The sequence below is a fragment of the Lathamus discolor genome, chromosome 3 (assembly GCF_037157495.1).
Source record: "Lathamus discolor isolate bLatDis1 chromosome 3, bLatDis1.hap1, whole genome shotgun sequence".
NCBI lineage: Eukaryota > Metazoa > Chordata > Aves > Psittaciformes > Psittacidae > Lathamus > Lathamus discolor.
In genome coordinates, this window is record NC_088886.1 from 94,429,690 (window position 1) to 94,453,493 (window position 23,804).

Here is a 23,804-nt window from a genome sequence, read left to right on the forward strand (position 1 = left end):
ATTACTTTCCTAATATAAATAAGCAATATATATTTTACTCTGCATGAGATATAGGTAATGATTTTATAAGCGTTGATAATTTGAAAGCCATCTTCAAAATAATAGCCACATTTAAGTGAACGTGTATTTTGGTCATCAGTGGAATCTTTACTAAAAGAGCAGAAAATCACTTTTCTGTTTATTTGTTTGCTTACTGCTTTCGGAAATACACCTTTTCCGAAAATGTTTTCGAATGAGTTTGTCTGATTTTGTTCCTTTTGTTACGCTGAGATAAGGAAGAGATTAATGCACCTAAGAAACCCCCCCAAACCTCTCTCTTTTAAGCCCTTTGATAGATTCCCCTATTGACACTGTTTCCTGTAAGAGTGCGAAAATTTTTACTCTCGTGTTGAAACCCTTTTACCAACAGCTATTTTCCAAATCTATCCTCTTTTATGTTTGAGATGTTTCTTATGCAAACAGCTTTTATTTTAAATAAGCCTTAAGGTAACTTTCTAGAGGGCGAGGGAGAGAGCAAGTCAAACGAGTGCGATGACACTGGAAAGGCTGAGTGTATTTCCTCTTAAGTACCTGGAGATTTTTAGTGCCATTTCATGTTACTAAACACACTAGGATTAAAACGATCGAGCTCAATGCAAGTGAACACGTTTCCCAATTCTTGTGTATGTACTCTAAATGGCATTTGCTGCCTAGGCTTTAAGAGTGAAAAAAAGAGTCTTTCAGCATCTGTAACACCTTGGTCTGATCACTGAATCTCAGCAATCATAAAGGCTATGTTTATCTTCTGTGAAAGCCTGGAGGCTACGGGGGAGTATTATACCAACTAAGCACATATTTGGTTACAGTAATCCCTCAGAAATTAACCGTGGCACACAAATGGAGGCGATCTTTAGCTTCGTCACTTGGATTCCAAATGTCGAGTGTTTATTGACAACTTTGTTATGGAAACTGCGGATCAAGCAGATGCGTCTTCAACAGCGTGAGGAATAGCGTCTTTTGAGATGCGAGGATAAGTTTCAAGGATATGGCTGGAAAAGGCATTGGAACCCAAATAATTAACCTTATCTAAACACCCGAATGACAAATGAACAATAATCCTTGACGCAATTACAAGACGGCTACGTCTGGGCAGGGGGCAGGGGCAGGGAGAAGCATGTAATACATCTTAGCTATCTTCTTGAAAGACTCTAGGTCCGCGATCCGAAAAGGTTAAAACAATCTTAATCTTAATAACTATTAGCTTGTTTTCAGTCATCCCTAATGATGCATTTAGGTCTCCTCTAATCCGCACTGCTTTCATCTTTAGCTTTTTACACCCTAAAATTAATTCCACCTAAAGTACATTTTTCATTTTGTACTGTACTAGCGACGTGCAAATAATTTACATCAGCGTTCATCAGGACTGTCCTGAAGTGATGGATCATTTTGTTGAGTTGCAGTAAAAGTGCAGAATGATCTATAATGATGTAATATATACATTAAAAGGGTGTCTGGATGATCAGAGTTTTGCTAAAAATGTAAAAGGGCTTTTTGATTGATAACAGGGTTGCTGTTTTTCTGCAAAGGCTGTCACAGGCTGACACAATGCTTGAGTTATTAGGGCAGAGAAGGGCAACCATAAATTTCCAACGTCAGGCAAAAACTCTCTTTATTGTCTATATGATGGATGGGCCTCCGTACTAGACACCAAATACTTCGTATCACCCTTAAATGGGAACACATTTTTCGTGGCTATAATTCATGTTTTTTAAATAGAAAGTTTGAAATGCCTGCCTATATTTCACAATCCTGACATATTTATGAATCACTCCCTGCATGCAAATATAATTATTTAAAGCACTGAGGTGACATATGGGTTAGAAATGTACCAAATGCTGTTAGTGGAGTGATTTTTTTAATTCCCTAAATTGAACACCATAGAAAACTCTGCCTGTCTTTTCAGATCAATAAAGTCGAAGGTGAAGTTTTACTGATTTTGTCAGTGCCACATACAGATATTCGGTTTTGATTAGGTGAAGCTGACAAAAAGGGAGTCTTTTTGCAATTACCATTAGGTTAATGAAAGAAACACTCATCTTTCTCCTGGCACCCCCTCGCAGGCACACGCGCTTTCCCCCCTCTCTTTCGGGCGATGAACAACTGGAGGCAAATGTGACAGGCGTTATTTTTTTTCCCCTAGAATTTATTTTCCGCCCAGCAGCTTCGGTCGCCGAGCAGAGAGGGGCTGCTGAGGGGGACATCGGCTGCTCCGGGGCCGGGCCAGGCGGGCGCCCCCCGGGTCTATGCTTTCCCGGCGTGGTGCCGCCGCGGCGACCGGCCCCTCTCGCCCCTTCGCGGCTGCCGGAGACGAGCCCGTCTCTCGCGGCGTTTGCCCCGAGCTGCTCCGGGGAAGCCGCCACGGGCAGAGAAGCCCACCGCCTCTCCCCGCCGGCACCGTGCCCCCCGCCCGCTGCCCGGCGCCCACCGGCAGCCTGGGGCGGGTGGTGGAGGTCGCCGTCCCAGCGGCGGAGCTGCCCTCTCTGCCGGGCATAGCGCGAAGTGACCTGCCGGCTTAGGCGGCGGGCTCGGTTCAGGCACACCGACCGGCGGCAGAGCGGGATAAGCGGCCGCCCCGCGGCTGGTTTGTTTGAGTTAATTACGGGGAAAACCACCCCACCCTCTACAGCGGGGAGGCCCAGACAGCAGCGCCTGGAAAAGGACTCAGCGCGCTGCCGGTGCCGCCGCCCAAACCGCCGGGCAGCCTCTCGGCCGCCGACACTTCCGCCGGGGGCGGGCCGAGCCGCCCGTCTCTGCTCCGCCCGCCGGCTGCGCCCGCCCCTGGAGCGGGGTGGGGGGAGCGGCGATAGCCGGGTGGGAAGGGAGATGTGCCCAACTCCGAGGAAGTACCGCGGGAAGGCACTGGAGTGGATCGGCGCTCGCGGTGGGACTGGCCCCTGGTGGGTGGGGCTCGCCGCGGTGCTCCTGTACCTCTTCGCGGCATGCGGTGAGCCTTGGGTCCCGCTACAGCCTGGTCCGCGCTTTGGCTGGGTTCCTCCTGCCTCGGCGGGTATGCTGGCAGGCCGGGAGCCGCTAGCTCAGTTTTAGGATCTAGCTCGTAATGCACACCTTTGTGTTTGCTTGAAACTTGGGTCATTTTCGACAGAGCTCAAACGATAGGAGCATCAAAACCACTTATTGTCTTGAATATTATTTTTTTCCAGTGGACTTGTGTGTAAATGTGTAAAATGTTTGCACTAATCTAGACTTACTATAGCAGGCTGACTCTTTGCCCATAGCATGTTAAATCAACTGTGACCAGACTCATTTTCCCATGTCAGCCAAGAAGACTCTGTAAATCAACACATTAGGGCTTTGCTGGGTAGGAGCTGCATGTGCTTCATGCAAAATGGCCCTGACAGCCGCTGTCTTGGTGCTGTGGTCGCCAGCCTGTGGCTGACTGCAAGGCTGTTACGTGGCAGTGGGAAACCTTGCAGGTAGAGTGCAAAATCATTGGCAGTGCAACATGCAAGAAACTGAGAACTGGCACTGTGGAAGGAAGTGGTACAGGTTGGTTTACCTTTTGATGTGATTGTGTTTTTAAGACTCACAGGTGTTTTGCAAAGCTTATCCCCCAAGCCTGAATCACTTAGATGAGCCTCTGCCTCCTGTCAAGGCCTGGTTGTATGTGGGCAGAGATGCTCTGCAGGCACTTCTGATTATCTCAATGTGGAACCCACTTGGAAGCCATTAAGGTAGGCTCATCTCAGGGTTACAAAGGGGTGTGTGATAGCTATACCTGGATGTAAATAAGCATGGTGGATAAATATAGGTAAGAAGCAGCCAGAGTCACTGCAGAAATAACCAAGGCAAACTCCTTTCTTTGTTCAACAAGAATAAAAGTTATCTCCTCCAATTCTAAAAAATATGCTGCATTCTGTAAAAAGCCTCAGCCAGCTGTTATCTAAACCACTATCTCTGGGTAAGAGTTCAGATACTGGAAAGGTTATTTCTGGGTGCTAGTAGGTTGAAAGGAACAGGAGACACAATACAGCATGTAACAAAATAATATCACTCCTTACTACCACAGAACAAATCCCAATAATTATACACATTGAATCAGATTAGATCCAGATATCAAGGTAGAGCTTTGTGCTATATTTCAGGAAAGGGGCCTCAGCGTAGAGAAATCATTATCCAGTGCTCCTTGCTGGATTGCCTCCCACTCAGAGGAGTGACCTCGCTGTGACCCAGACTCTGAACACTTGTGTGTAAATTTAATTTTCAGCATTACATCATTTCAACAGGAATCTCACCTCTTTGCTCACTGTTGTGCTATGTGGTTTACCTGGAGGTAAAGAAAGAAGAAGAGGAAAAAAATGTGCCAAATAATAGGAAATATAAGTTTAGCTTTAAGGTATGCACATAGCCACTTCCACCCTGTGGTCAAGTGAGACAAAATGTGTGAGCCACCAGTACGCTGGGGAAGGGGGTGGGGTGAGGGAGAAAGCATATGATAAGTTTAAAATCCTTCAAGCTGTCAAGTGGAAGAGGGTTACTTATGAAGTGATGATACAAACTCCGCTTACAAATTTCTCTGTGTTAAGAAACACAAAAAAGTCAGAGGCATTAGTCAAGTGCCTGTAGCAGCATTTCTTCTTGGTGACTACTCTCAGTACCTAAAGAAGGGCTGAACAATGAAAAGGTGTTCTTCAGAATCTGATGCACTTTCTTGTGTGGTTTTTGTTTATTTTCTGCTTTCTCCAGCATATTTTTGGAATATGAGTTGCATGGAAATGAAAAAAAAAAAAAAAGCACTGTAAAAGTTTCCCTATGAGAATTAACTGTCTCAATGAAGATACATTTTCAAGGGAACTAAACTCAGCCATCTTGCAAAGGCTTCCTGTTCCCCAAAGTGTTAAAGGATTTGAAACAGACTAAGAAACATGCACATGTGCTGCTCCATCTAATTGTAATTTTTAGTTTTCATTAACTGAGACAACTCAGTTACCCTTTGTGTTAATTTCTTTCCCATAAAAGATGTATTTATTCTTTTTCTATTTCATTCACAGAAAGTTCATATCCTCAATGGATGACAAAGTACGCAGAAGCATCTGAGTGTGAAGAGGTTGGTTTTTTTTCTGGCCATCTTCATTCAGGTACTCTCAACTCTGATAAGCATACTACCGTTAGTGTCAGGAGTGGAGATTAAAGGCAACAGGGGCTTGACGAAGGTTACAAGTCCTTACAGTAAATAAACAGCCTGTTCAGGTAAACTTGTGAAATTGTGGCCACAGAAGAACAGAGACTAGACAGAATTAGCAACTCTTAAGTTGCATTTCCAGATTTACCATTAGCAGTGTGCAACTTTATTGTGTGGCTCTGTATCTGTGAAAGGGGTCCTGGTATTAGTTATCAATTATAGGAAGTTTTAATGAGGATAAGAGAGTAAATGCTTTGATGTATCACCATGGCATAAAAATACAAGAACTTAACCTCACATCCTCTATAGAAAAGCTCCAACATTATGCAGTGTATCTTGCTGTATATTAGCATAGTCAAATCTAGAGGGTCATCTCTTTCCTGTTTACGGTGCCATGATCTCTTATCAGAATTAAATATGCCAGTGCTGCTGTAAGTTCTATGTTCTGCATTACTCAGTTACCAGAAACAAACATGTTTCAAGGTTTCTCAGTCCTCCACTGATTTTCAAATTCATGAAGTGATGTAATGCAACATACATGTGTAATAATGACATATATTTGGTCCTTTGAATTAGTAGTTGCTAGATGTTTCTGTATTTGAAGTTAGTGTTCTTGTTTTCTTCAGATTTATACAATATGGTGGTTTTACATGTGACCTTGAAATCATGAATACCCTCCATGCTAGTATGGCAAAGGTACAAATGGTATTATTACATAGCTTTGGTAGTCTTGTTTAGGTGTTATTAATATACAACAGTAAAATCAATTAGCAAACCACCATTTTTGAAATGTAATTTATTAACACTGTGTAAGAGTATTTTTCAGTTGAATAGCTCTAAGACAGAGATAATATAATAGCGTTGTGGCTACTTCAGTTAGGGCAGCTCTTTTTTCCATGGACTGAAAGGCAAAATTTTCTCATTTACTTCTATAAGTACAGAATTAAGACAGTCGTAAGCAGCTATTTTGGTTCAATAATCGCTCATTGTCTCATTCTCATGTTTTAGCATGATCTCAGTGGGAAAAAACGAATTTAAGTCGGATGCCTTCATATGCATTATGGGTATTTAGTACCAAAGTATATTATTAAGAAAGAGGAATGGTTGGACCCACATTCTAGCATCTAAGAAAAACAGTAAACTTTACAACCCAATTGAAAAAGACGCTTCACTTCTCTGGATTGTTGGTATCCATTTACATCTGTTATTATTAATAATAAATAATACTAATAAACATAAGGAGAAAAATAGGAATCTGATGCTATTTTTCATTATTCATCATGAGAACTACATAGAGTAACTAGGATTTTTTTAAAGGTTATATTCCTAATTATAGCACTCATATAAACAACCACGGATCTGTAACAGGCCCTTTACAGTGGAAGTGACGGACAGAAGTGCCTGCTTATTTCAGTATGCCTCTTAAAATCATTTGCATAATAAAGACAATGAGAAAGAGTTTCCAAGGGGCATAGTTGTGGATATAGAGGTAAATTGACCTTGATTTTTTGGGGCTTGAATTTCTGTGGCTTGAATGGCATGAAAATCCCTGTTATATGCAGTAGTGAAGGACAAGTTTGGTTCAGTCAAGTTCTGGGTGAGCAACCTGGTGTAACAGAGAAGAAAGTTGAAAGGAAATAGGGTTCTTTCTTGTGGCAGGATTGTAATTCTATTTATATATTTATTCTGGAGTAATGAAAGCGGTAACATTTTCACAGTGAACAGTAAATAATCCTGGGATACAAAAATACCCAGCCCAGGGTGGGGTAAATTTATGTCTGTAGTATATACACATGCACAAAAAGCATTACCTCTTGGAGAAGTGTTGGGTTTAAGATGGTTCAGTATCTTTTACACAATCTTAGCTGCATGTCTCTGGGTAGATCAGATGTTTATCAGTAGTGCCCTTATGTCTTCCCAGAAGGCCTATGTATGCTTTCTTGTGGAATATTATGAAGTGTGCCAGGAAAAACAAACAAACAAACCAAACTGATCTGCAGCACCCACAGATTTATCCAGTTATCTGTCCTCAGCATGGGCACTAGAATATCAATGGAGCTGTTGCACTGGAACTTTGTAGGACCTTGTAAGGCAGGGTGAATTTCATCCTTGTAAGATTAAGAATGAAACAGACTCCTGAAGTACAGAAAAAATAATTTAGCAGTTACAGAGATACCAAATTGATGACACCAGAGAACTAAGTGCAGAATGTCATCTGCCTTGCCAGAATAATTAGAGATCAGTTCATTCATATGTTGATTCTGCAAAAATACCAGTTGTGTGCCTGGACTTCTGATAGAGATGCCCACTAAATCATCTCACAAATTACTTAACAGCTAGTGTGTGGGAACATCTTTGATACAGACTTTGATACAGTAGCCAGTGGCTACTAGCTCCATATTTCATTTTCTAAATTTAAAGTTATTTGATTTTTTTACCTCTGCTCATACTATGTGGCTGATCTTGATTCTTTGCCCTTTTTACTGCCAAAGATTTTTAGTTTGCCTTTAAGTGACAAGTTCAGATATTAACTTATCAGCTTTTATCAGTGTAGATCAAATCATGAGCAGAGTTTTTTTGGATTAAAAATGTTTAGTCTTCCACCCTTCCATTCCATATATAAAATTGTCTGAAGATATCCACCATAATCTAATCTATGATATTCTGATATGTACTGTAGTTTAACATTTTAAAATCTTAACTGAATATCTGCTACCACTGTTTAATACAAATAGTTCTGAATGATTATAAAAATATTTAATGCATAATGCATGTCACTCAGGTATTATTGTCAGTAATGGATGAGGAACAACGTTTGGATAATTTATAAAAGTAGACAAAAACATTTTTCAGTAGTTAGTGTTTTCAGGGTGTTGGTTTCCAATAATCACATTTTGGTCATAATATCTTTTTAGCATAACTTAAATGACTTTACTTATGCAAATTGGTGAGCTAGCTTGAGTGCTTTTATTCTACCTGAAACACTGAATGTGTCTTGCATTATAGAAACATGTATAAAATCAGTTTAGCTCTTTTGCCTGCTTCAAGTCAAATGGTAAAACAGATCACAATCTTTCTTGATTACAATGTAAAGAAACCCTTCCCTCACCCCTGTGTGTGACTTGTGAGGTGCCAAGGAGTTGGAAAGGAACCTTGATAACTGGTTTCCCTAAACAGTTTCCCCTAACAATGGGGAATCCTTAAGTGGCAGAGATTTCCGGAGAGAACAAATACATCAAGTGAAGGAGGGAATATGGCTCAGGCACATTGTGGGCTGCAGTGATGCTGAACCTGGTGTGACTGCTCTAGTGGAGGGTGAACTGTCACGCCGGGTGCTGGTAAAAAGCTTTTCTTTAGTTTCTACCACAACTTTGAGGTGTGCCAAGCCTGTCAAAGACTGTACCTACCATGTCAGTTTAAAATACGCTCAGGCTTTGGTGTCCAAGTTGTGTACACTATTTGCTTTTAGGCTTCCATCTGGAACAAATATTTTCCTTCCTACTAAGAGAAAGTTTGGGGTCAACTTAGCAGGCAGTTTACTTCATCAGCTGCTGCATTGGGACAGTATAGACCCACGCTGGGTTTCATTTCCTCCACTTAATTGTGAGGTATACCGATTATATCCAGAAGGCCTTGGAGATTCATATGTCCCAGTTGTGCCATCAGATATGCACAACATATTTTATGTCTCATACCAGCTTATAGAAATCTGTTTGAGTGTAATGCAGCCTTTATTTTTTTTTTAACCTTCTGACTTCTTTCAACCAATGAATAAACAAAACTATGATATTGTAAGGGCACACAGGTAAGAAACGAGACCTGAGGAGATTGGGCCTGCTGGAAGTAGCCCAGGTCTATGCTGAGGAAAAGTTTCGCAGCAGCACAGAAGAAGAGGTGAATTGGTGGCATCTTGATATGGCTGGTTCTGACCACAGAGAAAAGCAACTTGAAGGAGAAGCCCTGAAATCTACCTAGTTAAAAGATAAGGATGTCAGTAGACCACTTGGGTAACTCTGCATAATTATCTATGTTATGCTGAGCTGCACTGGATTTCTGACCTGAAGACGAATGCAGAGCCACCTGGATTCTTTGACTTTGCAGTTTAGGGCCTGATCTCTATGTTAGGCTGGGTGAATGTAGAAGCTGAGCCTCCACAGTCCTCTAGGAAGAAAAGGAGAAGGTGTAATTTTCTGCCCATCTTGCATCCCCAGGATAGCAGCGGCACAGAAATTCCTGTGAGATGAGACAGGAGACCAGCTGGGGTAAGTACCCTGATTTTATAACTCTTTGAAGTTCAGGAAGGAAAAAGAACATGGACAACTTGTAGAGAATGTATGCTATATGCAGTGGTCAAAAAAGAGGAGGTCCCCATTGCAGAAACCTTGTGCTCAAAGGCCAGGAATGGCTTCCAGAATCCATCCTGTATCACCCACAGTTGTAAGGAAAAAATGGCTCCTTTAACCATTTTGCAGACTTATTGCTTGCATAGTATGGACTACTGTATATGCCTGTACACCAACTGTGATACATCTTGGCTCACTAGCAGCCAAGAGCAGGGCATACAATCTCAGTGAGCAATATTGTACACCTGTCATCACTAGTGCACAGTATGCTCACAGCCTGAACTTACTCTGTGTGCATGCTGCTGTTCACATTTGTGTTCCACTATCACCTTCCCTATCTGTATCAAATTTCATAGAACCGTTTTCAAAGTGGTGCCTTACAGGCTGGGAATATAAATCTTGTCTCTTCCTCTTATGTATTCTTGGACATGACAACCACAGGTGGTAAGAATTCTGGTTTATTAAGCTCTCTAACATCTATTTCATACTTTCCCCTTAGCTTTGTTATCAGTCATATTGCTGCCTCACTAAGGCATAAGATTGTGTTTCTCTTCTGATGCTGCCACCCTAACTTTGAAAGAATAAGCCTCAGCACATTCCTGCAGCCACTTCAGGAACATGGATGGTCCATTCACTCATGTGGGGAGGTCACTGTTTGCTTTTTCCTGGTATGTGGTTTCTGGATAAAATACAGCCTCATTTCTAGCTTTTTGGATACAGTAGAATTGGAATTCCTTGGTTGGAATTCACTTGGGAAAAGAGGTTGCTCACCTATCCCAAGGTAAAACTCAACATAACTGGACATGTTCTTCACCACTTCTATAGTAATCACTGTAGGCCAGCAAGACCATAGATTTTTGTCTGTTCATTCATGCAATTGAAAGTCAGTTGGGAGCATTGTATTGGATGACAGTCTGAATGACCTTAGGAGCCTCTAGCTGATACAGACTATGCAGGGGTAGAAAACTGATGTTACAGACTTCCTCTGTGCCGTAGTGATTTTCCCACTCAAAAGAGCTGGAGCTGCTAGAAACCACAGTGTTATGGTCACTCTCTAGGTGTCCTCTAACAGCTTTCTGAAGCACTGGGAGCTGTCACTTATTAATTAACTGGTACATTGGGTCACATTGCTTTTACAGAGCATACCTGAGAGGTCATGTTAAACACGAAGCATTGATTAAGTGATTACAATATATGCAGAGTACTATAATGGCCTGTGGCTGGACCTGGTAAGGCACAGTTGTGGAGCCAGTCTGGAGATCAGCCCATCTACATAAACAGGACTTTGAGCTAGGTCTTTCTCCCTGATGCATGGGCGTTACAGATATACTCTAAGTATCTAGCTCAGAACCTCAATGACACAATGACTCTGAATTAAAAGAGCATTAAGCATGCTAGGTCAGGCATAGAAAGAAATGAGTGCCAGAACAGAGGTTGCCTCTACAACCTTGGTTCTGTTGTTTAGTTCATAGGCATGATGACAGTCTCGATAATGATAGGACATGAAGACCGAATGCTATAACCTCTGTGTAATCCCTGCTTCAGTTGGTGCAAAATCTGCAACAGAGGCAATGCCAAGAGACCATAGTTTGTCACTGACCCCTCTGAGAGGAGTAGTATTATAAAATTAAGGTAGCACAATATAGCCAGGTAGCCTGTTTTTTCTTCACCCACACAAAGCACACGTAAGTGATACAAAATGGGAAATCTGTAATGGCTTCTGTATAAAGTTAGAAGACTAAAAGCAATAAAGAATTATAATTTAAGGTAATAAGAATGCCCTTCTAAAACAGTACATTTTGAATTCTAGATACTAGTACTAAAAGCATACAGAAAAATTTTGCAGTTATGTTACTAATATGGGTTATATTTAGGATGTGTACCTGGAAACAGATTGGTTTACCATTTTATAATCTGTGACAGACTATAGTATCTCAGAAACAGGATAAACAGGATGACCTTTCTCAATTCTGCGTATTAAAATCAGGACAGAAAATTGAAACAAATTATTTTCTAGTGGCACTAGATTAGCAAGTTTGATAGAAATAATGTGATATAACACTATATGGTTATGTTAGTTGGATAATTGTTAATTGTTACTGTTCAAACTAGCATAAAGTGCTGTGGACCTCCTCTAAGGGAGCCAGCTGCAAAAAAAACATCCCTGAGTGGTACAAAGCTGAAGTTCTCTTCAGTTCAAGATGTTTAGTCTGGCATGGGCAGTGGGGAGAAGCAAGGTTAGTATGGACTATACTTCTGTGCCACTGTTTTTCCTTTGGTCTACAGGACCACAGCTTGTGGAATTTGTAGAAATCTTGATAATAGGTGTTCACTTCTCTCCAAGAAGTTTGTAAAGCAGTAGTTTGTTTGACAAGAAAAGGTAAAAATTCTGTAAGAGCCCAAATTTTTGTCCATTAATTTTGCTTTTTATTTTCATATTTTCCATTCTGCAACAGGGAAAAGCTTTCCATTTTTTCATTACACACAGAGAAGCGATTGTCATTCTTGGGTTTTATTCCCATTCCTGAGTGGTATTAGCAAGACAGCTAACCTTTCAAGCTATCTTCAGTGTAACTAACTGTAAAATTGAGATATTAATACCTAATTGAGATGGGTATAGTAGGGCTTAATTGATTAATATATGTAAAATGTCATGAAATTTGCAGGTGAATGACACTTTAGAAATGTTAGGTATGACTTTCTTTATATTTTAAAATAACCAGTATAAATAGCACTAAAAAGTGATCATTATGAACAATTTTTGCAAACACATTTACTTATAATCTTTCTACTGAAGGACACATTACAATACTATACAGTGAATACAATTTGAAACAGTAAAAGTAGAAGGGAATTAACATGCATTTCCACTCACTAGAAGGAGAAGATGAACACTAATAAAATTTCCTTGTAGATAAACCTTTGAAAATATTATTTTCAATATGTCAGTTTAAGGGCCCACATGATGAAAAAATATAGATCTTCATGTAAGCAGTCATTAAGGCTAAAATAGAAGCTCTAAAATATTTCAGTGGACTTGTCAAATCTTTTTGCTCGCTTGCCTGTTTAGTTGTTGATGAATGTTTTGGGTTTTGCTCTTCTGCTTAAAGAGAACAATTTTTAATTAGTGCTATAAAACAAGACGCCCTCAAACTTTTTTCAGGTAACAGAAGATTTTCAGACCTGTGGTTATCGTATAACTAGAACTTTCTGTTTGCGACAGCATGGACAGTTCTGTAGCTTCATTAAAATACACGTTGTTTCTTCATGAAAAATTAACAGTAGGAAAGAACTGAACTAAGTACCTTGCCATTCTTTCATATGATTTAACATACGAAACAAACAGAAATACTCTCCATGCTGCTGCATTGAGACTGTTTCACCAGAGCTTTTTTTTCTTCACTTCGTGAAAAGTTTAGTCTTTTTCCAACATATTTTTTTTTGAAGTTGGACTTGCACTAAATGTAAGATCAAAGAAAGGAGAAAAGTATCCAAGTTAGCTATTAGGTCCCAGGTAGTTAGGATTTTCCACAAGAGACTCCACTTGCTGTATCCAGGTTGCTGTACCTAATGTGCATGTGAAACTCCATTTTACGATTGGGATGTTAGGGTGCCAGAAAGCCAGAAGGTTAGGTGAAACCTTTCCGGGCTGTGTATCGTCAGCAGCATGTGAACCAGAGTGCATGTTCTCAAGAGAAGAAAATAAAGTTTTAGTTCTTAAAAAGCTTGGTAAAGTATCAGTAAATATTTTCTGGGGGGTTAATGAATTAAACTAAGATTAAACAGGCCACCCGCTACTGCTTTGTAGCCACCCATTACTGCTACCGCATAATCTCATCTTCAACACATGGTTCTTGGGCTGTAAAAGTTTGCAGATTCTCTTACTGGTTAGTAGTGCTTTGAAAACTATTTACAAACAGAGCCTTCTTATAAAGTAAAGCCCTGTGGTTATTTCTTTCTTTTTTTTTTCTTGATTTAGTAGGGAAATCTAAGACAGTAGACAAACTGTGAAAAAAATGCTAGAAACTTGGCTGGCTTATCTGGATATTCCTATCCCCTCATTGTGAGAATTAACTGTGCATATTTCTTAAGAGTTTTGAGCTGAGAATAAAGTAATTTTTGTTGGTTAGTGCCAGTTCTCTAAGAGCACAATTTGCAAAGCTGTGTTTTATTCCTCTGTCCTGTAGCCCATATCCATGATGATATTTGTTACGACAGCTTCCTTTTTGCTGGGTTCTGTCACATAAATCGAGTTACTCCACCAAAAATAAACAAAGGCATTTTTTCTCAGAGAGAGGAAAACAATCTGCAAAAGTTTTATGAATAATAATATTTTAAACTTCCTGAGCATTTTTCTTTGGCTTGGTATGAATCTTCTGTAATATTGCTGTGACTGAATTTTAAATGCATAGCATCATCAGTGACTAGATCTCTTCTAGCCTTCACTTTTTATTATAGGATTCACCCAGCCTTGTCTTAACATGATACAGGATCTTCAGTTAGTGACCTAAATGTAGTATGGTAGTCTAACTCACTACGTAAGTATGTGAACTATTATGTCACTCAGGTAAAACTATTATGTCACTCAGATAAACTGGTATGATCCTTGCTAGAAAAAAAATCCCAAACCAGAACCCTGTAGTGGTTTGTTTTTTTGATTTTTTTTTTTTTTGGCAAGTTAATGGTACTGAAATATGCTACACTGTCAACTTCAAAACTGAAGACCTTAAACCACTGCAGTATGACTCATGCTGTATCAGTTCTGATCTGGAGACAAAGCTTGGAAGAGCTTGAAGTGGTTTCATTCTCTGTGTCCAGCAATGGTATCTGTTCCTATGCTGTTTTGTAATAAGGGCATCTCTCTGCTGGAACTGAAATATTTTGTTCCTAATGAATCATATATGTTATCCAACACCATCAGCTGATAGTGATAGTAGATAGGTAGCTCTACTCGTCTGACTGGGATTCCAACAAGAAACACAAGCAAGGAAAGTTTTATATAATGTTGTTAACAGTTTTACTTGAGAGCATCAAATACTAATCTGAAGCTCTGTTCTCTTGTGATTATGGAGAAGGTCCCAAGTACGATGGCCAAATATCAGCACATTTGCAGATGTACAAAGTTGGACAAGAATTTCCTTATTTTAGATTTGGTCTGTGTCTAATAATCTCTGCAGTATAAACAGGAAGTCTCTTTGTTTTCAGTCTGCTGTTCCTTTTGTGTTTCTCACAAAAAGAAAGCTTATCAAAATATTTTTTTTTTGTTGTTATTTGGACAGATGGCTTGGAGACTAAAACATAACGTACAGCTTATGGAGCACCACTCTGTTCTCAGTGAATGAAGCATTACATTGGCTCAGCCTCTTTCCATCTTTTCACTTTCCCGCTTGATAGTGAGAAGTGTATACAAGATCAGGTTTTTTTTGGAAAGGAGTGGGCTAGTATTTGGAAAGTTGTAATTAATTTAATCATAATATCACAGGACTGCTTGACCCAGAAGTTGGCATCTTTTTCTCTGCATTTCCTATTCACAGTAATGCCATTTTTTCTTGTTAAAGAACAGTTCCTTCAGAAAATACCCTGCTAACTGCACTGGGCTCCTTTGTTCTTCCATTAGCATATGTGTGATTTTCTAGTTCTTGAAGAACTGAACATCATGTGACTGAATTGTGCTAGACGCAGGACAAAAGAGAACCAGCAGGTACTATAGTATCTACAGTCTACAGTTAGGCACTCTTACTGCTTCATCTTTCATAGGAAATGGTATTACATGTGTTACTTGGTTTGAATGATTTTTAAATTAATATATTTACATGAAAGGAGAGTGGAAGGGAGGAGTAAAATACTAAAGTCACCAGCAGGAAGATTCAAATTTAACTAAACCACCTTGATATCCCATGCATTTTCTCCCATTTTCAAGAAGTGCAAAATGTTTCTTGTAGTTGTGAGGTTTGTCTATCTCTCCCTCTATTGACAATATATTGCTTACGGAGACTGTTCCTCTGTAACTTTCAGCTTTCAGCTCTTCTGTCTTGCATCATGTGTGTGCGTGTTCTTTTACTATCAGTGTCTCCAGATGATGCAGAATTAATGCTAGCTGAGCTATATTTATCCCTCCTCGCCCAGAAGGATGGGTGGATGAAAGTAGTGAGTAATGGGAAAAGTTGCTGTTTAACAAACTGCAGAGGATGGTGGCTTTTGTTTGAATTCTGTTCTTTCATAGGCATCCAAATTGTTAGCAACTTCCATACAATTCTGTGGGAATCTTTGGTACTTAAAAGGTATAATGAAAAATAGCAACTGGCTTTAGAACTGAGCAGTTGGGAACCAAAACTTTTGTTAGAATACAAAAGTCATTTCATATTGTACTGTTGACTTGTGATTAGACTGTATACCTGCTTACTGCTTTCTTTTCAGTAGCAGTATCATATATCTATTATCTGTGTGGAAGGCTGTGGTTTTACCCTTTGCTGGTATAACCAGCTCAAAGATGTAAGATTAAAAACTGGGGCCATGAGAAGCAGGGGAGGAGCCTGTTTTGTAATGTCAGGTATTCCCACACCTTGTCCTGAGCTCCTTCCTGCTCATACTATCCTCTGCCAGGGTAAAGACGGGTGTTTAGGCGTGTAGGATGTTAGGAGCATAGGACCCCTTCCAACATGTATTTTTGATATTACATACCTACTTATAGATAGGTCTTTCTCATTATGCAGTGTTGTTGGCAAAATAAGATGCAGATTGTGCCTCCTTGGATTAATCAGGTGAATATAGTTCCTTCTGGAAAAATCCCAAAACAAAACACCCAAACTGACTTCTGTCTGGTCCAGTATTTGCTTTCTACAGTGAACTGCCAAGAAAGCTAGAACAAGAGAGATCAGGTCATCTATAAGCTTCTCTGGCCTCTGCAGCCACTTCCTTTGTTGTTTGATCTTCGTATTCAGGCACTTCCTGCAATAATTTGTTTTGTCTTTGTGTGACAGACAGTCGCTGCCCCACATATTGTGACAGAGACATGGAGCAAGAAAGTACCTCACTGAACTTCTGAAACCTCAAGCCTGTTATTTGGAATAGAACCGCAATGTTGGATGGCCTCAAATTAGACTTTATCCTTTAATACTTTCTTTCCCCCGTATGATTGTTGCATTCTTATGAGCTAGCAAGCATCAATGCAAAAAGATGTACAGTTGCTTCTGTATTTCAATTTACTTTCCCACGATAATCCAGGCAGCCAACCTGAAGTTCACCTGTCTGTAATGGATGGTAGGGAAGTACAGCACTTCAGGGTTGTTGTGAGTCAGTCATTTTAGGCTTTGAAAAAACCCAATCTCTGTGTATGCGTGCAATATATAATTATAGGAGAGGCAGTACCAACAGCTTCCACACAAAGATTACTGAATTCCTTTAAATTAAAAAATTCTTATGATCTTTTATTAAGTGTTTTGTATCTCCATGGTTAGCAGCAGGCCTTTGAAACTTGTCAGGAGGATTATCCTTTTAGTTGGCTTTATGGAAAAAAACCCCAACATCTAGATTGCATGAATTATAAGTTATTGAAAAATACCACTTTTTTTTTCTTGGGTTCGTGCTATACATTCAGGTTTGGCAGCATGTCAAAGTCCTGCAATAATCTACAGAGCTTGTGGATGCCCAATGTCAGCATCTTTCTTCTGTGTGCTATATACTCTATGTGGGACACACCCTTCAGGTGGGAATATCCTTTTGCCTGAAAATATTGTCCACTGGGAGCAAAGAAATGGTGGTTCTACACTTCCTTCCTTTCCTGACTGGAAATATTAGGGTTTTTATTATATAATACCTATTGTGCATTTACGCCAAATAGGAAAACCCAAGACAGAGTATTGTCTGCAGTTAGGGTATCAGCCTAGTTCTTGGGAAATGTAGGTTCAGTTCCCTAGCTGACTACAGATAATTAATGTAAGTTTTTATACAAATAATTTAGCCTTTCTGTGCCTCAGCTCCTTTTCTGTAGGATAGGTAGAAGAGAAATAGAAATTTTTTCTATCTTTCCGGCATGGAGTGAGAATAAATGCATTCAAAAATGCTAGGTGCTCTGGTAATTCAGTGCATTGAAGAAGTCTGATATTTACCTGGCTGAGTTAAATTTACTTAGCTCTGTTCCTTCTGTAGTATAATGGAAACAGACTCCTGTGTATGAAAAAAACCCCAAACCTAACAAACAAACACAAAAAAACAAGCAAGAAAACCAATGCTGTACCTGTAAAACCCCTGTAAAATAACACTTATTATGAGAAGGCAGAATTAAATTGCACAATTAACTGTTGCTATGTCTTAGTTGTTGAGCACATCACTTATTAAATGTGATTCGAGTCTAATAGCTATAGTGTGCTACATAATGTAACATAAGGGATTTTTTATTTTTTTTTCTAATTGTATTTGAGCTATACCATGGTCAACAAAACTATCATTAACTTCATTGGGAGCCAGATGAGATTACTGGATAAAAAAATTCAGGTAGGCTTGGTATTGTTTTTATTCCTTTTAATTTGGGGCATGTTTTTTTTTGTTGTTGTTTTTATTTTTTTTTTTTTGTTCTTTTTTTTTGTGTGTGTGTTTTTTTTTTTTTGGTGGGGGGTTTGTTGTTGTTTTGGTTTTTTGGGGGGAGTTTTTTTGTTTTTCCCCTTGGCTTTCAAAACCTCTTAGCTTATAGTATATAGCATTATAAAACCTATACAAAAACTTACCTTGAAGGAATGCTAACAAGATTACAAAATGAAGCTTTCCAGGATGTCAGAAAATGGTAAACTTCAAGGTGCCTTTGCAATAAAACAGTGAGTGAGCCTATGTCGGAGCTGCATTCATTCACAATCACTGTGCTCATACCACACTGCTGCCATATAATGGGAAAATAATAATTAAATATATCCCAGGGGTGGTTTTAAAAGAATTCTACTTTGGTTGGGGACAGGGGAGGAATCAAACAGCCAAAATGCAAGAGGCTTACTTAGGAAATACATCAGATTGGACACTCCGCTTCTGTGTTGCAGGAAAGGATTAAAAAAGCCCCCAAATATTAACCCTCTTTTTTTTTTTCTTTTTTTTTTTTTTCCTTTTTCTTGTAGGAGTCTCCACAAGAATGGAAAAATGAAAATTAAGGCCATTAGTTAAGCATAGGAAATGCAAAGTAAGCTCACAGGTATGATCTGGGCCATGGTAGTATGGGTGTCCTGGTAGTAGCAGTTGCAGTCATTTTTCTCCTTCTTAGTAGCTGGTGCAGTGCTGTGTTTTTGACTTTCAGCCTGGGAACAGCGCTGATAACACCGATGTTTTTAGTTGCTGCTCAGTAATATTTACTCTGACCAAGGACGTTCTGAGTCTCATGCTCTGCCAGGGAGGAGGGGAAGCCGGGAGGAAGCAGGGACAGGACACCTGACCCAAACTAGCCAAAGAGGTATTCCATACCACAGCATGTCATGCCCACTATATAAACTGGGGGCAGTTACCTGGAAGGGTGAGATCCCTGCTCAGGTTGGGCTGGGTATTGGTTGGCGGGTGATGAGCAGTTGTATTCTCTTCCCTTGTTATTTCCCTTATCATTATTATTGGTGGTAGCAGTAGTGGTTTTGTGTTATGCCTTAGTTACTGGACTGTTCTTATCACAACCCATGGGAGTTACATTCTTTCAGTTCTCCTCCCCATCTCTCTGGGACATGGGGGGAAGAAGGGGTGGGAGTGAGTGAGTGACTACGTGCTTCTGAGTTACTGGCTGGGCTTAAACTACGACAACGGGATAACCAATTTTCATCAGCTGCTTTTCTGGACAGATACATCCTGCAGAATTTTAGACGCACAAGTGTTGGCATACATTTCTGGGAAAACAACCCAAAACAACCTACTTTGCTGTCATTTGGATGTTGTTATTTCAAGTTCTATAGCACTACATCACACTATCATACTAATACAATTCAAGAAAAGGTATACTAAATATAAATGAGTGTACATGCATAACTTCCTTTTCAGATCCCTTTAACTTATTTATCACTGGCTGTTAAATGTCTTTCTAAGTGGGAATATAAGAAATAGGTTGGAGATAGGAAAATACAAACCTAATTTCCAGCAGTAAGGCTTAGGAATGGCAAATGATGTCATTGTTACTGTATTTCTTTCTGTCCTTGTCAATAAGATTAAACTACATTATTGTGTTTTATCTTCTTTCCATCATGTTTATTTTTTCCTGTGTGTTTCACAGCAGAGAGTGCTAGAGATGCTATTTCCTGGGAGACGTCTGAAGTTATTAGTTTGGACATTAAACACCATCTTTAACTTTGCAATTAAAACCAGGTCAGGTACAAGTGAGGCTGTGCATGAATAAAATGTTCCTGTGGTAATACGCACAAAAATGTCCATACTACAGTCGGTCTCTTTCAGCTAAATTGATTCAGTTTGTATTAAACATCATATTGCTGTGGATACTTATCAACAAATATTTTGAGACAGCATTTTTATTGTGAGCATCAGAAAAATGAGTTATATGGGTAAACTCTGAGCCAAATTTTCTGTTGGTCAAGTTGGAAGAATTCTGTGGTTTGCTGGGATATTTCTTTCCCCCTGAAATGTTTTCCTTTGAAAAACTGTGTTCAAGCACAGTATTTTCTCAGGATAAAAAAAAAACAAACCTATTTTTTTAAGAAGACAATAGTTTGTTGTTTGACTTACTCTGTACTCTGAAATGTAAGATAATTGTACTCATGCACATGCAGAAACATGCATAGTGTGCTGTGAGCTGGAAAACAAACCATCTTGATTAACTCAGTCTAAAATCTAAAAATACAGTTTTCAGTTAATAAAACATTTATGATTGCTACTTTTTCCTCTTATAAACCTTCAAGATTCAAGATAAGACAACACTAGTATACATAGGTTTTACATCAAATTATATAATTTATTTGGTGCTTGTGGCTTTGCCAGATTTACTGGTATTAGCTAATTATTTTAATCAGCTGGTCAATGAGATTTCATAATTGTAGTGGTGTATACATTTTAGGCTAATGACTGCTAAAATGACTTAAAGCTGTGTTATTATGTAAAGAACTTGAAAATAAGTGAGACATCTGATAGGTGTCTAACATGGTTCCAATACTTTGCTTCCCAGTGTTTTGGAGGCTGGTTTACAGATATTCTCTTATTTTGAATATACAGTGCTCTATTCAAGGAATGGGTCTGCTCAATTTGTAATATATATATGCATGTATATAAAAAATATACTGAGCATATTGGTGTAAGTCATTGTAGCTTTACAAAAGAAATTTGTTTTTCTTTGTTTGTTTTTGAAGTCTATGTTGTTTTTTTTTTATGTATGTTACCCATACATGGAGCAGTTTTGGCAAGACTTTGTCAAAAAATCTCAGGAATTCATATTTGAATGTCACCTTCCTGCATCTAACTGTTCAGTGAAACTGAAAATTTAAATAAACAAGTGATTTTTTTGTATCTTCTGTACACATACACTATACACAATCAAAGGCCAGCTAAGCCCCACTGTCATATTAATTATTTCAAAGTCTACAAAAAATCCTCACAACATTTTCAGCTTCTAAGGAACCATCAATAAAAATATATTCTACAAGTACAAACTTAGTCCTCTTAAGCTTTACTCATATAGGCTGTTCTGTCAAAGCTAAAGAAAGCATTCACATGAATGAGGTTGTGTGGGGACAGGACTCAAGGAGGTAGTGTTTTGGGATGCTCAGAAGAATAAATATATATGGTGAGGTGAAAAACATTCTAAAACCAGAGGCAGCCTCACAGTCATCGTGAATCTGTGCTGTAAAGTGACGCTGATGATTAGCAGGCTCAAAAGCTAAAAAGCCCTCCTATATTTATATAGCACTGTAATGTGTTTTGGCTTCATAATAACAAACTAATGAGCACCTTGACTCATAGGTTTGAAATCTGAGACAATGTTATAACTTTGTTACAGTGTCAGATTAGATGTTACAAAATACTCCTTTGTGGTAGACAGTTGCAGCTGTGGGTTTTCATTTCTTTTGAAAATTATGTGCAGGTGATGGGTGCTTAGAAATTAAGGAATGAAGGAAGCTCGGGGAAAAAAACACAGTCTGAGAAATTTGCCAATCATGCTGTAGGAAACTGGCAGCAGAACGAGGACTTTCAAGATGTAAGTTTTCAAAGTCTAGAGAAGCATCATAACAAGACAGTCATTGCTCTTCTCCACACCTCTGTTTTGTTTTTCACTTCCTGTATGGTATAATAGGCCCATTTTGTCACTGTGGTTGGTAGCACTCCCTGTTTGTTACACACCATGGGATTTGGAGCTATTATTTTATCCGTGGCAGATAATCATCTAGGCCATGTCTTTACAAGAAAACGTTGAACTGGTTTCAAAAGAATGATTATAAGCCAGATGCACTTAAAACAGTTTGCCACCTCCTTAAGTTGTTTTTGCAATTTACAAAATTCAGCTCAACTGATTGAAGAGATGATAAAGTCAATTTAAGTCACACAGTTTAGGGAGCTGCACCTGCAGCTTTTCCCTCTAGACAAGGTCTTGCCTTGTAAGTAGGAGGATCAATGGCAGGTTAATGCAATTGGCAATGTAAGAAGCTGGAAAAAAACAGGCTTATTATTATTTGTGCATGCTATGTTGTAAACCGTTCAGGCACGGATTTTTTCTTCGTAGATATCTCTAAAGTGGCAGCTTACACTCTACTAAAATTAATACTAATAATGTAGATAATGATGTGCTAAATTGTTTTCAATATAGTTATTCCAGTTTCACAGGAGTGGAGTATTGAACTGAGTTTGCGCCATCAAGACAAATACAGCTAACTAGAGCAGTGGGCCACTTTGTGCCTTAAGCTGTGCACACTCGTTCTTATGGGAACCACATGCTTGTAACCAAAGGAGAGATAAAAAGAGATAGCTACAAAATGAAGAGAATGCATTGCTTTGTTTAAATTTACAGTTTGCATTCTACTTGTTTTCCTTGGCACAGGTCATTTGCTATATAATCTAATAAATAAGTAAAGGTACTGATTGTTTAAAGTGTGCTGAATGATGACCTGAACTAGCAAATATGCCTTGATGGAAAACTCTTACTTAGAGAAACAGAACTTTTATTCATCAGTGTAGGATCAGCTCATTTGCTGTGGATGAAGGTTTTGATTCCTTGCTCTTATATGATACAAGGAAAATTGGATCCATGCAAAGCAATGCAGTGATTTGTTCATTGACTGAGTTTGGATTTTTCTACATGTTGGCCCATTTCTATTTCTAGCACAATACATTAAAATAACAGGGAGGAAAAAGTGGCACTTTTTCTCTTTGGCTATTTGTTGTTTCCCGTCCAGCAGCCAGAGGAGCAATGGCTCTAGAGGTGCAGTGCCACACACATCAAGAATTTATTCTGCTGATATTAAGAGGCAGAGTGGCAAGTATGGTATTAGTTTCTGCTGTGTTGCTGAATAAACTGTAGAAAGTGGTTTGCAGTGTAGAACACATATCCTCCTGAAACTTATTTCCCCTCACAGCATGTGCCTCTGCTTTCAGCAAGTGAGTTATGCTATATTAGCAATAAAGGGGAAAGAGTTGTCGGATTTTAAAGGTGCTTAGGCAGCTGAAGAGGTAGGTAGATGACTAATAGGATTTAGGATCCAAGCTTGGGAAACCTAAGTATCTTTAAAAGTCTCACATAAAATTCTTACTGAAAATCTTCAATTTTCCCACCGTGCTTAACCAGTGATAACCTACCATCATGCTATTATTTTAATTAGCAAATTCTCATGCTCCGGAAGGACTTGTTTGGCAGGTATTTCTAATAATTCCAAAGGTATTTCTGTTTTTCACAGAAATTACGTTCTATAGACAAAAAATAACGCTCTGGCGATATGGACCTCTTGTGTAGCTAGCACGGGATTATTTCTGCAAGTGTTGCTTTACTAGTGACATACATCTCTTCAACAGTAAGCCATGGTTTATGCCATGAATTAAGGGGCTGCCCAGTAGGTGAAAGCCAGTATAGGTGACCCTCCAAGTCATGTAGCTCCTTATGAGGAAAGAAATTCAAGCCCCAATGCCTCTGTCACATCTATCTGCCGTTTCTGCCCCTTCTTCCCGGGGCCTATTCTACCACCATTACACCCCAAGGTAGGTCCCAGCCTCGTACTGACAGGCGGCAGTCGGATGTGTGGCGGCTGGAGCTCCACTCTGGGTGAGCCGCCGCAGGAGGCCGGGAGCGGCCGCAGGACGGGGATGCCCGGGGCCTGGAGCCGCGGACCCTCGCC

The 23,804-nt window shown here is 39.4% G+C and overlaps 1 long non-coding RNA gene across 2 annotated transcripts; it reads left to right on the plus strand.

The window, feature by feature from the left end:
* Positions 1 to 15,569: 15,569 nt before the first annotated feature.
* On the plus strand, positions 15,570 to 19,708 carry LOC136010065 (uncharacterized). 2 transcript variants are annotated; one of them, XR_010610749.1, is made up of 3 exons: positions 15,570 to 18,015; positions 18,624 to 18,697; positions 18,800 to 19,708. It is a non-coding gene; the product is annotated as an uncharacterized LOC136010065 (long non-coding RNA). The 2 variants fall into 2 exon arrangements; XR_010610748.1 differs by having other exon boundaries at positions 18,624 to 19,708.
* The last annotated feature ends 4,096 nt before the right edge of the window (positions 19,709 to 23,804 follow it).